Consider the following 16,521-nt stretch of genomic DNA (forward strand, 5'->3'; position numbering starts at 1 on the left):
AATAGATTAACTCACTAAGAACTTCAACAATGAAATAGAAAACATAACATAGGCTATAGAAAACATAAAAAAGAACCAGTCAGAAATAAAGAATATAATATCTTAAATGAAGACTACGCTAGAGGAAATCAACAGCAGACCAGATGAAGCAGAGGATCGAATCAGCAATTTGGAAGACAAGGTAGTGGGAAACACCTAATCGACATAGCCAAAAGAAAAAAGAAACCCCCCAAAATAAGCGTAGTTTAAGGGACCTCTGTAACAATATCCAGCATACTAACATTAGCAGAAGGAAAAGAAAGAGAGAAAGGGATTGAAAACCCATTTGAAGAAATAATGACTGAAAACTTCCCTAACCAGGCAAAGGAAATAGACATACCAAGTCCAGGAAGCACAGAGAGTCCCTAACAAGAGGCCCACACCAAGACACATCATAATGAAAATGCCAAAGGTTAAAGACAAAGGCAGAATCTTAAAAGTAGCAAGAGAAAAGCAGTTAGTTACTACAAGGGAGCTCCCATAAGATAATCAGCTGATTTCTCAACAGAAACTTTGCAGGCCAGAAGGGAATGGCATGAAACGTCCAAAGTTATGAAAAGCAAAGACCTACAACTAAGACTACTCTACCCAGTAAGGCTATCATTTAGAAAATGAAAGGAGAGATAAAGAGAGTTTCCCAGACAGGAAAAAGCTAAAGGACTTCATTACCACTAAACCAGATTACAAGAAATGTTAACCTGATAGGGGTTAATATCCAAAATATATAAACTTATACAATTTAATATCAAAAAAAACCCCAAACAATTCAGTTAAAAAATGGGCAGAGTAGACATTTCTCCAAAGAAGACAGAAGGCCAATAGACATATGAAAAAATGGTCAATGCCCCTAATCATCAGGGAAATGCAAATTAAAACTACAATGAGATATCACCTCACACCTATCAGAATGGCTGTCCATCAATAAATCAACAAACAAATGCTGGTGAGGATGTAGAGAAAAGGAAACTCTCATGCACTGGTGGTGGGGCTGTAACTGGTGCGGACACTATGGAATACAGTATGGAGGTTCCTCAAAAAATTAAAATTAGAACTACTATATGACCCAGCAATCCCACTTCTGGGTATCTATCTGAAGAAATCTAAAGCACTAATTTGAAAAGATATATGCACCCCTGTGTTCACTACAGCATTATAGACAAATGCATAAAGATGTGGTACATATATACAGTGAAACATCATTTAGCTGTAAAAAAGAATGAAATCTTACCATTTGTGACAACATAAGTGGATCTACTTATTATTTTACTTATATGTGGAATCTAAAAACAAAGTAAATAAACAAACAAAACAAAAACACATCCATAGATTCAGAGAACAAACTATTGGGTGCCAGATAGGACAGGGGTTGGGGGTGGGTGATAAAAATGAAAGGGATTACGAAATACAAATTGCCAGTTATAAAAATAATCATAGGCAGGTAAAATACAGCATAGAAAAGAGACGATAATATTGTAATAATTGTATGGTATTAGAGGGTACTAGGCCTATCAGTGATCACCAGTCACTACGTTGTACACCTGAAACTAATATAATATTGTACGTCAACTATAATTGAAAAATAAATTTAAAAAAATAGTGTATTGTATTCTTGAAAGTTGCTGAGAGTAGAGCTTTAATGTTCTCACCACCAAGACAACAACAAAATGGTAATTTTGTGAGGTGAAGGATGTTAACTAATCTTACTGTGGTAAAAAAAAAAACTTCACAATATATGTGTATCAAATTATCACACTGTACACCTTAAATTTGTACAATGTTATATGTCAGTTATCTCAATAAAATTGGAAAAAGAAAAAGAACAAAGTTGGAAACTCACACATCTCCAATTTTAAAACTTACTACAGAGTAACAGTAATCAAGACAGTGTGTTATTGGCATAAAGACAAACATATAGATCAATGAAATGAAATAAAGAGTCTGGAAATAAACCTATCTATGGTCGATTAATTTTCAACAACAGTGACAAAACCAGTCAATGGAGAAAGAATAGTCATTTAAATAAATACTGCTGAGACAACTGGATAGCCACATGCAAAAGAAGGAAGTTGAAGACCTTTCTAATATCATGTACAAAAGTAAATAAATTAATTAAAAATAATATCATATAAAAAAATCAACTCAAAAATGGAATCTAGACATAAATATAAGAGCTAAAACTATAAAACTCTTAGAAAGAAACACAGGAGTAAATCTTCATGACCTTGGATTAGGCAATGGTTTCTTAGACATGCTATCAAACGCACAAGCAACAAAGAAAAAAGAGATAAACTGTACTTCATCCAAATTAAAAACTTTTGTTCTTCAAAGGATACTATTTAAAAAGTGAAAAGACAACCTACAATATGGGAGAATATGTTTGCAAATCATATATCTGATAAAGGACTAGTATCTCGAATAATGAGTTGTTACAACTCAGTAATAAAAAGACAAATAACCCAATTTAAAAATGGGCAAAGGATCTGAATAGTCCTTTCTCCAAAGAAGATATACAAATGAACAATAAACACATGAAAATATGCTCCACATAATTAGTCATCAGGGAACTGAAAATCAAAACTAACCACAATGAAATACCACTTTGCCTTCACTAGGATGGCAATAATAAAGATCGATAGTAACAAGTGTTGATAAGGATGCAGAGAAACTGGAATCCTCATATAAATCTGGTTAGATTATAAAATGGTACAGCTACTTTGGAGAAATAGTTTGGCAGTTTTTCAAAAAGTTAAACATAGGGTTATCACATGACCCAACAATTCTATTCCCCAAAGAAATGAAAACATATGTCCACATAAAATCTTGTACATGAATATTCATGGTAGCATTATTCATAACCAAAAGGAAACAACTCAAAAGTCCAAAAACTAATAAATGAATAAACAAAATGAAGTATATCCATACAACAGAATATTATTCAGTCATAAAGGAATGAAGTACTGATACACATTACAACACAGAGGAACCCTGAAAACACTATGTATGCTAAGTGAAAGAAGCCAGTCTCTAAAGACTACATATCACATGATTCCATTTATATAAAAAACCAGCATCTCTGGTGTAGTGGTATTATGCAAGACTCCCATTTATACAAAATGTCCACAATAGGAATAGAGACAGAAAGTAGTGGTTGCTTAAGGGCTAGAAGGGATGGGAGGATGGGGAATGATATTAAAGAGCACAAAATTTCTTTTATGATGATGAAAATGTTCTAAAATTGACTGTGGTGATAGCTGTCCATATCCCTGAATATACTAAAAACCATTTAATCATACATTTTAAATGAGTGAATTGTCTGGTATGTGAATTATATCTTACTAAAAGTGTCAGGGAGGGAGGGAGAGAGGGAAGGAGAGAGGGAGGGAAGAAGAGAGAGAGAAGGAGCTAGGGAGCAAGGGAGCGAGGGAGCGAGGGAGCGAGGGAACGAGGGAGCAAGCAAGTGCACATGAGTCTCATAGGCAGCCTTGGGCCCAAAGCAGAGGGAAGATAGCTTCCTTACTAAAACTTTCCAGCAATGTTAATTTGTCTTGATGGTTTGCTAAATGACATATTTATCACATGGCTATATAATTGCAGTAAGATAAAATCCAACTCCTCAATTTTTTAATCCTAACCTCTAAGTGAATAGGTAATGGGGAGTAGGTACTAGAAAACCACTCATTACTCAATAAGCTCTAAATAAAACTACATTAAGATACTAGACATAAAAACATAAGATTTTGGTTGAGTGACTTCTTTTGTTGCTAATTATCCTGATGATATATTAATAATATTTGCAAAAGATAGACAATCTATAAGCCTCTGCAATTAGCACCCTGATAATGTATCAAAGAAACATTAATAAAGTAGATTCAATAATGTTTTATTTGCTCTTTAAAGACTACATAATAGACCTGATTTTAATGTCACATAATGTGCTACCTTAGCAACATATGGTGTTTATAAGATAGACTCACCAACACAAAGAAAAGTAACATCAGGGAGTAGATGACATTTAGCACCCAGGTTATCACGGGGCATGTCTTGGTACTCCCCTGCCCAATGTCGACAGTAAATGAACAAGTACAGTGGCCAAGGCTTTAAAACGGCATGGTAACTAGGCTCAGGCTCCTCACTCATGACAGTCAGCCCATCTGGTAAGCCACCTAGACAAGCAAAGATTCTGGCCAAGAATCTAGAACGGAGATTAAAGGAGGGAGACAGTGAGTATCAGCTGTGATCTGGAGACTAGCTGTAGCTGCAGAGGTTGTAATTGGCCTACTAACCTTTCTCTTGCAAATTCCCCAGAAAATAAAAGACCAAATAATGCTAGAGAAGTTGCTCCTGCATTGGGGTGAATTTACTATATGAAATGAGTTCAAGAGGCACAAGGAGTGCAATGACCAGATAGATATTCCCTTCAGAACCAAAGCATTCACTCCTCTAACTTCCAAGAGACAGAGCTAGCTGCTAGCAGTTCACAACTAAGTCTTCCTCCACAAACTGCCCTCAACCAAAGTATCCTGGGTTGAGTTCTCTGAAAGCAGACACTGAGATGGAGTTTGGGATGCAGGATACTTATCTAGAAATCAATATCTGTGAAGAAAGGCAACAGAAGCAAGACTAAGAAGAGGAAGAAGTCAAACTACAATGCAGGCCTGACCACCAAGTACAGCTCTCTGGAGCAAGTATCACCCGTCAATGAGTTTCACGTTAGGCCAAAATAATTGGACCTTTATAATTCCAACTTGCTCAGCCATTTGCAAGCTGCCCGTAGAAGACCGTGACTTTGGGTGGAGCAGCTCTCTAAAGCTGAGGCAGATGCTGAACCAGCTGACAGCTGGAAGCTCTCTGCTGCAAGCACTTCCTGCAGCTGGGAAGAAGTGTGAGTTCATCTCCATCTCTACCACAGGAAAAAAAAGGCTTTACTCAAGGTCATGCTTCCATCCCCTCAGGTCAGCTCACATCCAATTCTGGACAACTAACTCTGAGGTGTCATCCTAGCTCTACAGTTCCCAAAAGGATAGACTAAAGTCTCTGTTGCAACTGCATCAATACAATCTCTCTGCTCTCCTAAACTTGCTTCGTTCACTCTATTACAAGTATTGTTCCTCAATAAACGTTCTGCAAGCAAATCTCCATCTCAGATTCTATTTCTCAGGGAACATAACCTAAAAAACCTGATTCCATAGGAAGATTCAAATAAAAAGGTAGCTATGACCTACCCTGTTCGGTAACTTCATAGGATATTATTTTATTTTAGCTAGAGAAAATCATTAAAACTCAGTTGTCTCTGGCACAATAATGTCAAGCCATCATTATGTTGAAACAACAAAAAAGCAATATATATAGCAGCATTTAGATAAATAGTAGAACAGGATGAATATATCAGAGATGTCAAATGAAATATTTAACTAGCAGAAGTAACAAATAGTAGAGCTGTTTTAACCTTTAAGAAAATAAAGCAACTATTTAATTCATAACCTGAAAACATGCAGAATAAGAAAAGTTAATTGAATCACATTCACCCATATTATATACATCAAGGCTCAAAGGCAGTAGAGGAATTGCAGAAGTTTTATTTAATAAAGGATATTCTTCTGCATAAATTAGTTCCTGAACTTGAATCATGGATCCCTTTGAGTAGCCAATGAAAGTTATGGGCTGTCTTCTCTCAAAAGTCCATGTTTGTAAAATCTGAAAATAATTCCAGGAGTTCATGGAACCCTACAAGCCATTTACTGATGCCAGGTCAAGAACCCTTGACCAAAACCAGGTTTATAAAGTTAAGAGGACTTCTAACTCATGTTAATTTAAAAGGGCAAAAGATCTTGACCCCCCCCCCAAAAATGTATCTGAATAAACCATACTGTCTTTATTTTAATTACATTATTACACAAGAAATACATAAACAGGTTCTCATCATAAAATAATCCAAACAAAATTAAGATTAAAATAAATTTCCTCTTAGTTACCACTCATTCTCCTTTCTCTTCACAGAGATTATCAGTTTGATGTAAATCCTTTCAGTCTTTCAATGTTTTTTCAAAAACTTATGTATCTATTAAAATATAGAGAATTATTTTGAATAAACTATGTTAAGAACTAGGATTTTTAAAACAAAGGATAGATATTAGTGATTTTCCTAATACCAGCAAATTGCTGAGATTAAAGATTTTTTCATATAACTCTTTCCTGAATCCAGTCTATCCACTTAATTCAATTCTACCCATAAGTTCCAAACCTGGTGTGGAATAAACCAGTGTATAAATCGATCAATAAATCAATTCAACCAATATTTACTAATCACCTTCTATGTAAAGCACTGTGGTTAGTGCTATGGAACAGTAGTTCCCAAACATGTAAACCTGGAGAGTTTATCAAAAATACAGATTCTTGAGCCCCATTCCAGTATTATTCAACTAGAATTTCCAAAAGTGGAGCCCCAGGATCTGTACTTTACCAAAGCTCCTCAAGTAAGTGACCTATGTGTAAAACAGCTAGTGCTGGGAATCACTATTATGAAAGTCATAGAAATGAACACGATAATGTTCTCAATTCAGTTTCACAAAGACCTCTTAAAAGTCCATTATGAAACCTACTAAGTATTATGCTGGATGCTGAATATACTGTAGGATACAGTCCTTGCTTGCCCTGGAAGCACGTGCAGACTGGAAGAGAAGATAACATCTGTAACGATTATAACAAAAACTGAAAGTGGAAAGTACTATCTGTCTCCTTACTAAAATGTATGTTCCATGAAACTTTATTTTATTCTCTGCCACATCTCTAATGGCTAGACCAGAGCCAGGCACATAATAGGTACTCAGTGAACAATTGTGGACTAATGCATAGGACTAAAGTGGAAAGAAAGTTTAATTTCTCCTAAGTAAACAAGCAAATGGCCCTTTTAAGAATAGTTACATAGACTGTTAAGATTCAAAGAAGGGGAAAAAAAGAGAACTAATATTCATAGTACCCCTACAATGTGTAAGAAATTCCGAGCTGACTGCCAATAGTTTATCTCATTTAACTATGATATAAACATTCTGAGATAATACTGTGTATCCATTTTACAAATGAAGAAACTAAGGCCCAGAGAGGTTAAGTAATTTGTCACCCAGGTTACACAGCTAGAAAGTGGCAAAATGAATTTGAACCCAGGTATCCAAAAATAAGGCTTAGGAATTTAGACTTCATTCTCTAAAAAATATAATGTCTTTGAAGGTTGTTTTGATTTTTGTTTTTGTTTTTGTTTTTTTTTTTGCTATTTGGAATATTTGCTTTTTAATAACAGCTTTATTGTGATATAAGTCATATACTATAATATTCACTTTTAGAGTGTACAATTCAGTGGTATTTAGTATATTCACCAATTTGTGCAACCATCACTACTACCTAATTTTAGAACATTTCATCACCCCAAAAGGAAGCCCCATACCCGTTAGCAATTACTTCCCTTACCCCAGCCCACAGGAACTACTAATCTACCTTCTGTCTCTAGGATTTGCCTATTCTGGACATTTCATATAAATGGAATCATATAATGTGTGGCCTAAAAAAAAAAAAGCTTTTTACAGTGGTAAAATATACATAACATTTACTATTTAACCATTTTTAAGTATACAGTTCAGTAGCATTAAATTCATTCCCAATGCTGTGCAACCACCACCACTATCCATCTCCAGAACTTTATTATCCCACGATAAAATGCTGTGTACCCATTAAAAAATAACGCTTCATTTCCAACTCTCCCCTGCCCCTGGTGACCCCTATTTTACTTTCTCTATGAGTTTGCCTATTCTAGGTGGCTCGTATAAATAGAATCATATAATTGTTGGCCTTTTGTATTGGGCTTATTTCACTTAACATAATGTCTGCAAGTTTCATGCACACTGTAGCATATATCAGGATTTTCTTCCTTTTTAAGGCTGAATAACATTCCATTGTACGTATATACCAAATTTTGTTTATCCATTTATGTCGATGGATAAAGGTTGCTTACACCTTTAGCTACTGTAACTAATACTGCTATAAACGAGAGTGTACAAATATTTGAATGAGTTCCTGCTTTCCATTCTTTTATATACCCAGAAATGGAATTGCTGGATCATATGGTAATTTTATGTTTAATTTTTTGAGGAACTGCCATACCATTTTCCACAGCAGCAACACCATTTTATATTACCACCAGCAAAGCTCAAGGGTTCCAATTTCTTCATAACCTAACAGTTGTTATTTTCTGGGGTTTTTTTTGATAATAGCCGTCCTAATGGGTATGAAGTGGTACCCCATTGTGGTTTTGAGTTGCATTTCCCTAATGATTAGTGATGTTTAGCATCTTTGCATGTGCTTATTGTCCATTTGCATATCTTCTTTGTAGATGTGTTTATTCAAATCCTTTGCCCTTTTTTAATCAGGTTGTTGTTAAGTTGTAATTCTTTATATATTCTGGACATTAATCCCTTATCAGGTATGTTGATTTTGAGTGGCTAGTAGGGTATCCATTTAGAAATATCTAGCAGGCAAATAAATATGCATGCTGATCTTGAATTCCACGAGAAAAACAACAATGCAGACTTAATAGTCACACTATTTGCACAGTGACATTTATAAAGAACTTTAACATAGTTTATCTAGAATCTCGCAAAAATCCTGATACTTTTACAATAGAGAAGTTAAGGCAGATCTCCTGACTCCAAATCTCAAAATAAGATTGTTTGGATGTACATCAGAGATTCAAAGGGAAAAAGCTGACTCCATCTCAATCCCCAAAATAGCTCAAATTTTTCTGCTGCAAAAACTTGAATACCATCTAAGATTTTGCCTGAAAATGAGGTGGGTTTGCTGTAAACAAAACTGAAACCACTACAATATATGATGCTATCTTATGCTCACAAAACAGTAATCAAAGCTATAGAAATAAATAAGATTGCTACATTAGAAAGCTTGAGGCAAAAAGGTACATCCCACTTTTACAGGTAAGAGAATAAAGAAGAAACATAGAAAGAAAACCAGAATGACAAAGTAAAACAAAAACCTAGGAAGAAGCATTTCAAAAGGAAAGGGTAGTAGACTACAGAAAATTCTATACAGAGGTCATGAAGGATGAGGACTGGAAAAAGGATACTGTGTTGGCATCGTGGGTCACTGGTGACCTTTAAGAGATCAATTTTAATAAAGTGAGTGAAAGCACAAGTCAAACTGAAAAGGCTTCAGAGGTGGGGAGAAGGTTGAAGAAGGAAAGGTAACACAGAATACTCTCAACCATTTTGGTAAAATAATAATAGTGAATATTTACATAGCACTTAAGTGCTAGGCTCTATTTTAAATATTTTACATATTAATTTATCCTCAAAACGACCACTGGTACCATCACTTTATCCACTCCCAGTTGAAGAAATTCAGACACCGTGAGAAGCTAGAATTCTGAGGCTACCTGCTGCACAGTCCCTGAATATATGTGATTATATTATATTGTTATTATATATTGTATGTGATAATGATACATAAATGCAAATATATTATAGTAGGGTACAATAATAAATACTGAGTGAGAGAAAAGATTAGCAAGATTATTTTTTCGCTATAGTAAGCTATAACATGGGGAATGATTTTATATTGCTAACACCAGTGTATGTTGATGCTTGCCAGTCATGTGACACTTTATCAGGTGTTGATATATTTAAGCAAAATAAAAACAGGCTGGCTTTTCCTGAATATATTAATGCTTCAGGTTTCCATTCAATAAAACCATGAATGAACGGGGAAAAAATATAATTATCTCCAAGGTTTTCAAAGACATAATACATTTTCCTGTTGCTTACAGACCATAAAATAATGAATGGATAGACCAAAATCTATTTTGCTGATTAGCTCTATCATACATTTATACCTAAAAGCAACAATTTTTTTAAAAGGAAAGAAAGGATTATAAAAGATAACAAAGCTATTCTAAAAACAGAAATCTGTGAAATTATTCTGAGAAAAATTATTAATATCAGGTAATATTTTTGTCATCGTCCCGCCTGCCAAAGTTACTCCTTTGAATCATGTATGGACTAGAGTATAGAAATGTCAATACAAAAGGAATTTCATGAAGGATTAATATAACTTGTAAGCAACAAATAGTGTTTTCAATCTTTTTGTAATATTAGACAATTTTAATATTTCTCATCGTTGAAATTATATTAAGATAGAGCAATATATACAGCTGTTCCCATTTCTCCAGTTAATCACTTCCTACTCTTTGCCTCCACCATAACTACCTCTAACATTACAAAACCTGGTGTTAAATGCTATTTTATCTGTTTATTCTATACTATGTACTCCTTAAATGTAGAAATTATGTACTATTTTTCACAGAACATTGAAAAATATTAAATATAAGTTTTATAAATGAATGAATGAGTGAACAAACATGAAGAAAATGATATCTTGGCATCACATTTATACAAGTGTCTTTTGATGGTGACAATGACAAGAATTTATATACTTTTGCATAAGACCTTTTCAAAATAGACATTCTTTAAGTGGTAAAGAATAATTTTCATTGAGATGCATTAATAAATCTAAAGATAGATAGAATAGATTGAAGTAGAAAAGAAAGTTGACATTTGTGTAATATTATATAATGCTTTGTCGCCTACAATGTTTTAAAAATGTTGATAACACTAAGAATAGTGAAACTCACTACTTTTTCCTTTAAAACCTAATCTTTAAGTACAATTTATATTCAATCAAAGTTACTCATTTTAAGTATACAATTCAATAAGTTTCTACAAATGAATAGTCATGTAACCACTACCATAATCATGATATAGAACATTTCTATCGCCCAAAAAAGTTTCCTCATACCCTACTTTTCTCTCCCCTAGCAACCACTGATCTACTTTCTGTCACTATAGCTTTGAGCTTTCTAAAATTTCACATACATAAAATTGTTTTGTATGTACTCTTTCTGAACTGGCTTCTTTTATTTAGCATAATGCTTTTAAGATACATCCAAGTCGCTTAACTATCAGTTTGTCCTTTTTTATTGCTAAAGAGTAGTCTATCATATGGCTATACAACAGTTTCTTTTACCTATTCAGCAATTTGATAGGCATTTGGGTTGTTTCCTGTTTAGGGCTATTCTGAATAAAGCTGCTCTGAATATTCAAGTACAAGTCTTTATGTGAACATGTTTTCATTTCTCTAAATAATTAAGAACAGTGCTGCTGAATCTTATGATTAAATATATGGTTAACTTCATAAACGATTGTTTTCCAAAATGGCTGTATCATTTTGCATTCCCACCAGCAAGGTAAGAAGAGTTCAAGTTGCTTCACATCCTTGCTACCACTTGGTATTGTAAGTCTTTTATTTTTAGTCATTCTGCTTATTGAGTTTTGATTTGCATTTCCTTAAGTACTAATGATAATAAGTATACAAACAACTGTTCTTAACACAAGAAAACCACTAGGGAGAAGGATACTTTACCTTTTCAACAGTCTTTTTAAAGAAAGTAACAACATTATACTCTTCTACATACCATACTCATCACTCCATTATAATGAGAAACAAGCAAACGACCAAAATATATGTATCATACATAAAACCATACAAAACAGGTTTCAGAGAAACTCTTAGTCAGATACTGACTCAGTTTATAACCTCCTATCTACATAAAAATGGCAACATAATGTAGTCCTTAAAAGCTTTGGCTTCAGTGTCCAACCTGTGTTTGTATTCTAAGGCAGGAAAATACAAAGTATTGTGGAATGATTTCCACCAAAAACAAGTAAACAATTACTTACTGAGCCTCACATTAAACAAGTGATTAAATGTTCAATGAATGAATCGAGATCATGTTAATAATAATCTTCAAGGATTTTTTTTTAATCTATGTAATATTTCAAAAATCAGAAACATCCAGAAATTACAAAATGCCAGTATATCTCCTAGGTTCCAGTTACATACAAATCAATGATATAAATCAATGAAAACATATGTCCATACTACATAAATATAAAAGTGTTAATTAACAATTTATTCATTCATAATAACATTTACTGAGCACCAATTTAGGGCGGATCACATACATTCAAAGAGGGAGGACAATTTTTCTCAATACTGAGAACGAAGAATTAATCAGTTTGACTATATATGATCATGAAAAGTATCAGAGTAATTTAGCATATGATATAATAATGATAACACTAATATTATAATGAGTATGATTTCCTTGACATACCAGCTCAATGACAAGTGAAAAGTGGTCAATACATCAGGAAAGAAACAGCATATAAATAAATCACAAGGCAGAAAATTCACATAAAAGTAATCTGGAATGGACTGTAATGCTCAATGAATTTAGGGGAAGAGTAGATGAACTCGGTGAGAACTTTAACAAAGAAATGGAACGAATTGTAGTCTATTTCTATTATCAAATTCTAATTCTAAATCATGTAACTTGGGTAAGATATGGTTCATATGCTTTCAGGATTACTTATTTCTAAAGATGACTTATAAATGCTATGCATAAAAACAATATCCCACAGTAATCTGGTCATGCATGCATGTATACCCTGAGTACTGAATTGCATAGTCATAATCTTTCATAAAGAATGACAGTTTTAACCTTTAAATGACTACTCATTTGTCAAAAAAGTTCCACACATTTAAAAAAATATTAATAATTAATTATGCAAATTAAAGCAATTACATTAAAATAATGCTTACCTAATTAAATGAATGCAGTGATTTTAAAATTTAAGCCATAGTCAATGTAAAAAAGTTTAAAATTCACATGAAACTGTTACACAACAAGAAACAAGTATGAAAAGCTATTATGAGTTGAGTTGTGTTCCCTAAAGAATGACATGTTGAAGTCCTAAGCCCCAGTACCTCAGACCATGACCTTATTTGGAAATAGAGTCATTGCACATGTATTTAGTTAAAATGAAGTCATACTGGAGTAAAGTGGGCCCCTACTCCAATATGACTGCTGTCCTTATAAAATGGCCATGTGAAGACAGACACACAGGATTGTGACTCTAATCTTGAAGACTATCCAAGGACAAATTATATGCTTATTAGAAAATGTATAGACCAAAAATATGCAGTTTTGTTGAAGCAGACTGTCAGAATCTACGAAAATTTCTGGGTATTTATATAATTAGGATATACCTGCACAGAAGGCCCCTAGCATGCCTTAACCCAACTTCTAAAAATCTAAATATCTAATCTAACTAAATAAAATATTTCTGCATTTAAGAGAGAAACATTGTTAATGCTTCTTTTCCCTCAATCAATTCAGATTTCCCTGAGAAGGCACACATCTTTAAATTTTATCAAAGACAAATTAATTTAAAATATGGATAGCAAAATGGGTCCACGTCTTAAAATTATTAGTAAATTACCGTTGTCCTATTCTTATGCCATCTGCAGACTCCTGAATAAGCATTTTCCCAAGGTTTATGCTATTGCTATTTTCATGGGCTTCTCAAACAGGTTAAAATGCAGATACTTAAAACATCTGAACTCTATTACCTTCATAATACTGAGTGATCAGACTGTAAGTCTATTCACACAGCTTCAAACTTACAGATGTCTACGAAAAGACTAATTTACAATTTTCTCCTTTTAAAAGGAACAATACTTCTGATTCAGTGCTGTTATGTAAAAGAAATGTATCCTTTGAGCTTAAAACTTATAGTTCTCCCATTTGTTTACATCAAGCTGGGAAAGTTTTAGTTGTGATTTAAAATTTGATGTTACCTACAGAGTACTTGCTTTTTAGCCAGTCCATGATTTCCCATCACCAGATTCCATGTGGAAAGTAATCAGAATTTACTGAATTTAATATACTTACTTTTTGTACAAGTTTTTTGTTGGTGTTGTCTAATTTATTTGTTTTGTGTTGTACAGTTTTTACTTTTTAAATGCATTTATTTTTTAAAAAATAAATAAAAATTTATTTTTATTTTAAGGTCTTTTTGGTTTTTTTCCAGTTAAATCCCCTTATGAATCTTTTCTTTAAAAGGATGTTGTTATAGAAATGCCCTACCTTCCCTTCCTTACTAAAGCATCAGCTTTGACTAACTTCCCAATTCTGAGGTTATAACTATGGCTTAGAAAACAGGAAGGAAATATGTAGAATTTTTAATTTTCACCTCTTAGTAATTGAATTGAGTTTGCAATGAAGTATCGCGGGTCCACAGGGAAAAAATATTAAAATAATATCATATGCATAATTTGTATATAGCAAGAATAATCAAGTATTACTCAATTTTTGGTAATACTTTTATTAAACCTATCTTCTAGATTAAGCCACATACTCACATTTTAAGTTTAAGAGATGAGTGATGAGTCTCTAATTTTACATATTAAAAGGTGGGTGGTTCATGCCAAGAAACAGCACTCATAATGATACAGAATGGAATATCTTTCTCTTCCACACTCATTAGCATAAAGTAAGGTCAGAAAAATAATAATTACACAGCTCGTGGTTCGCAAATAGGATTACACAACTAAAAGTGATTAATTCATTCTCTTACCTTCATCTATAAAATCCAGAATGAGAATCTTATGTGTCTTTTCTCCAGACCCGGAAACTATCATACAAAGCTCATTACCCCCAATAAGCATGCCAACTATGGTATTATGAAAGAAAAATATCTGATTTAAACATGACCTGGATCACCCGCAAAATCTGATTTCATTTGGAACTTGACATTATATTCACTTTCAAAATATATACCTCTTTAAAAAATTCTTCCTTTCCCTCACTTGTTCCCTCAAGTTTGAAGTCTTTAAAATCCATTTCTAACTATAAAACGACCACTAAATTGACACTTTTCAATTTAAAATATTTTAAACGAGAATCTTAAAAGTTAACTGAGCTAAACTCATACAAAGAATAAAGTTTACAGACTAATAGAGAAATAAATGCCTATGTTCATTTTCATGTTTTCAGTATTTCAGTGTTAAAGCTGTACATCTTAATTATCTGATCATTCAATTCATTCTTTCAAAAATACACACAAAGACTAGCCTTTTTCAAATAAACAAAACTTTCTCAACCCACTGTCATTGTATTTGACACAGTATAAAAGTAGATAAATTTACATTTCACATTTGCAAAACAAATTGTGATACACTGTTGTTTTGAAAAGAAACACAGGATTCAGTGATTCTCAATAACCAGAAGTAGATTATATGAAACACCACAATGTACTACTCTTCAAAAGAAAAAAATCAAATATGTTAGTTTCACCAGGGGAGAAGAGAGATGTTTGGAGTGCATGTGTATGTGTGTTCTTATGCTTGCTTAATTCTAAAAACAACCTCTCTCTAACTCCTTTCAAAAATCAACATTTTTTTCAACAAATATGAGCGTATTCTGTACAATAAAATGCATAAAGATAATGTGCACTTCCAGAATGCTAATAATCCAGATAGAAAAAAAACCAGTGCTTCAATTTTCCACGTACCAAGTCAATGTTAAACAATGTCATTTTTTTTCCTTTCTCCCTAACCATTCCACAAATCGGGACTACTGTATATTTCATAAGATTAACAAACTGCCTAGAAGCTCTGGAGGAGTAAAAGCAAAAGAAATCATTTTTCATTTTCCCACAAAGATAAAACAAAAGCAAATACGAAGACTTGTTAAATAAGAAGCATTTGAAAAACCCAACGTGACCAGCTTTTGATTTACCCCAGTGTGACAAGGAAGACAGACCCCACCCCCACTCCAGATTGTGTAGCTTTTTTTTCCTTGGGTGGTGGGGGTGTGGAGAAGAGAAGCTGTCACATTTCCATCTTCCGTTATTGTTAAGTCCGCAGCCTAGATTTCCAAGTATCGCGGGTCCACAGGGAAAAAATATTAAAGCAGAAAATTTTAACCGTCTGAAATGCACTGTATTTTGTTGATTTTTTCCAATTTTAAAGTTAATTATACTCTGCTTCAATCTAAGACTATAGATTGCCCTCGACAGCCTGTCCCTCACACACTCCTTGTAAGACCGCTTGCTCCAGATTTACTAACGATTCTCTCCTAAACTTAAATTTGAAAAACATTCCCGAAATTATTACATACAAAAAGGCATTCCTCCCCCATTCTTTTTGCCTTCGGTGTGGGGGTGTAGAATGAAGAGTAAAAAATAGACCTATTCGCTCTTCAAACAACAACAAAAAAAAGAGGGGTAGAGGGCCAGTGGGGGAAAGAGCTGCAGTGGACCTGAAGGAAATGTTGAGAAAAGTTTTTACGTGACTAGTTTGTCCTTCGGCAGGGGAACAAGAGTTAGGCAGAAAGCCGGGGTCTCGGCCCAGGGCTCGCGCAGAGAGAAGGTACCTGCCGAAGAGCACCTGCGGAAGGACAGGCCGGGCGAGCACCTACCGACTTGCAGCACGTTCTCCACCGAGCCGCTGTCCAGCAGACGGATGCCTCGGCGGAACGGCAGCCCCTCGCCAGCTGCTCCTGCCCCTGCGCCCAGCCCG

At 34.0% G+C, this 16,521-nt stretch overlaps 1 protein-coding gene across 1 annotated transcript in view; it reads right to left on the reverse strand.

Annotated features, from left to right (window-relative positions):
* The window catches only part of ZSWIM5 (zinc finger SWIM-type containing 5), a 147,342-nt gene extending 130,827 nt beyond the window's left edge, over positions 1-16,515 (reverse strand). Inside the window, exon 1 of the mRNA XM_006911420.1 lies at positions 16,421-16,515. The gene's annotated coding sequence lies outside the window, so the exon portion shown is untranslated. The remainder of the gene's footprint in view (positions 1-16,420) is intronic.
* Positions 16,516-16,521: the final 6 nt, after the last annotated feature.

This window comes from Pteropus alecto, unplaced genomic scaffold, assembly GCF_000325575.1.
Source record: "Pteropus alecto unplaced genomic scaffold, ASM32557v1 scaffold484, whole genome shotgun sequence".
Taxonomy (NCBI): Eukaryota; Metazoa; Chordata; class Mammalia; order Chiroptera; family Pteropodidae; genus Pteropus; species Pteropus alecto.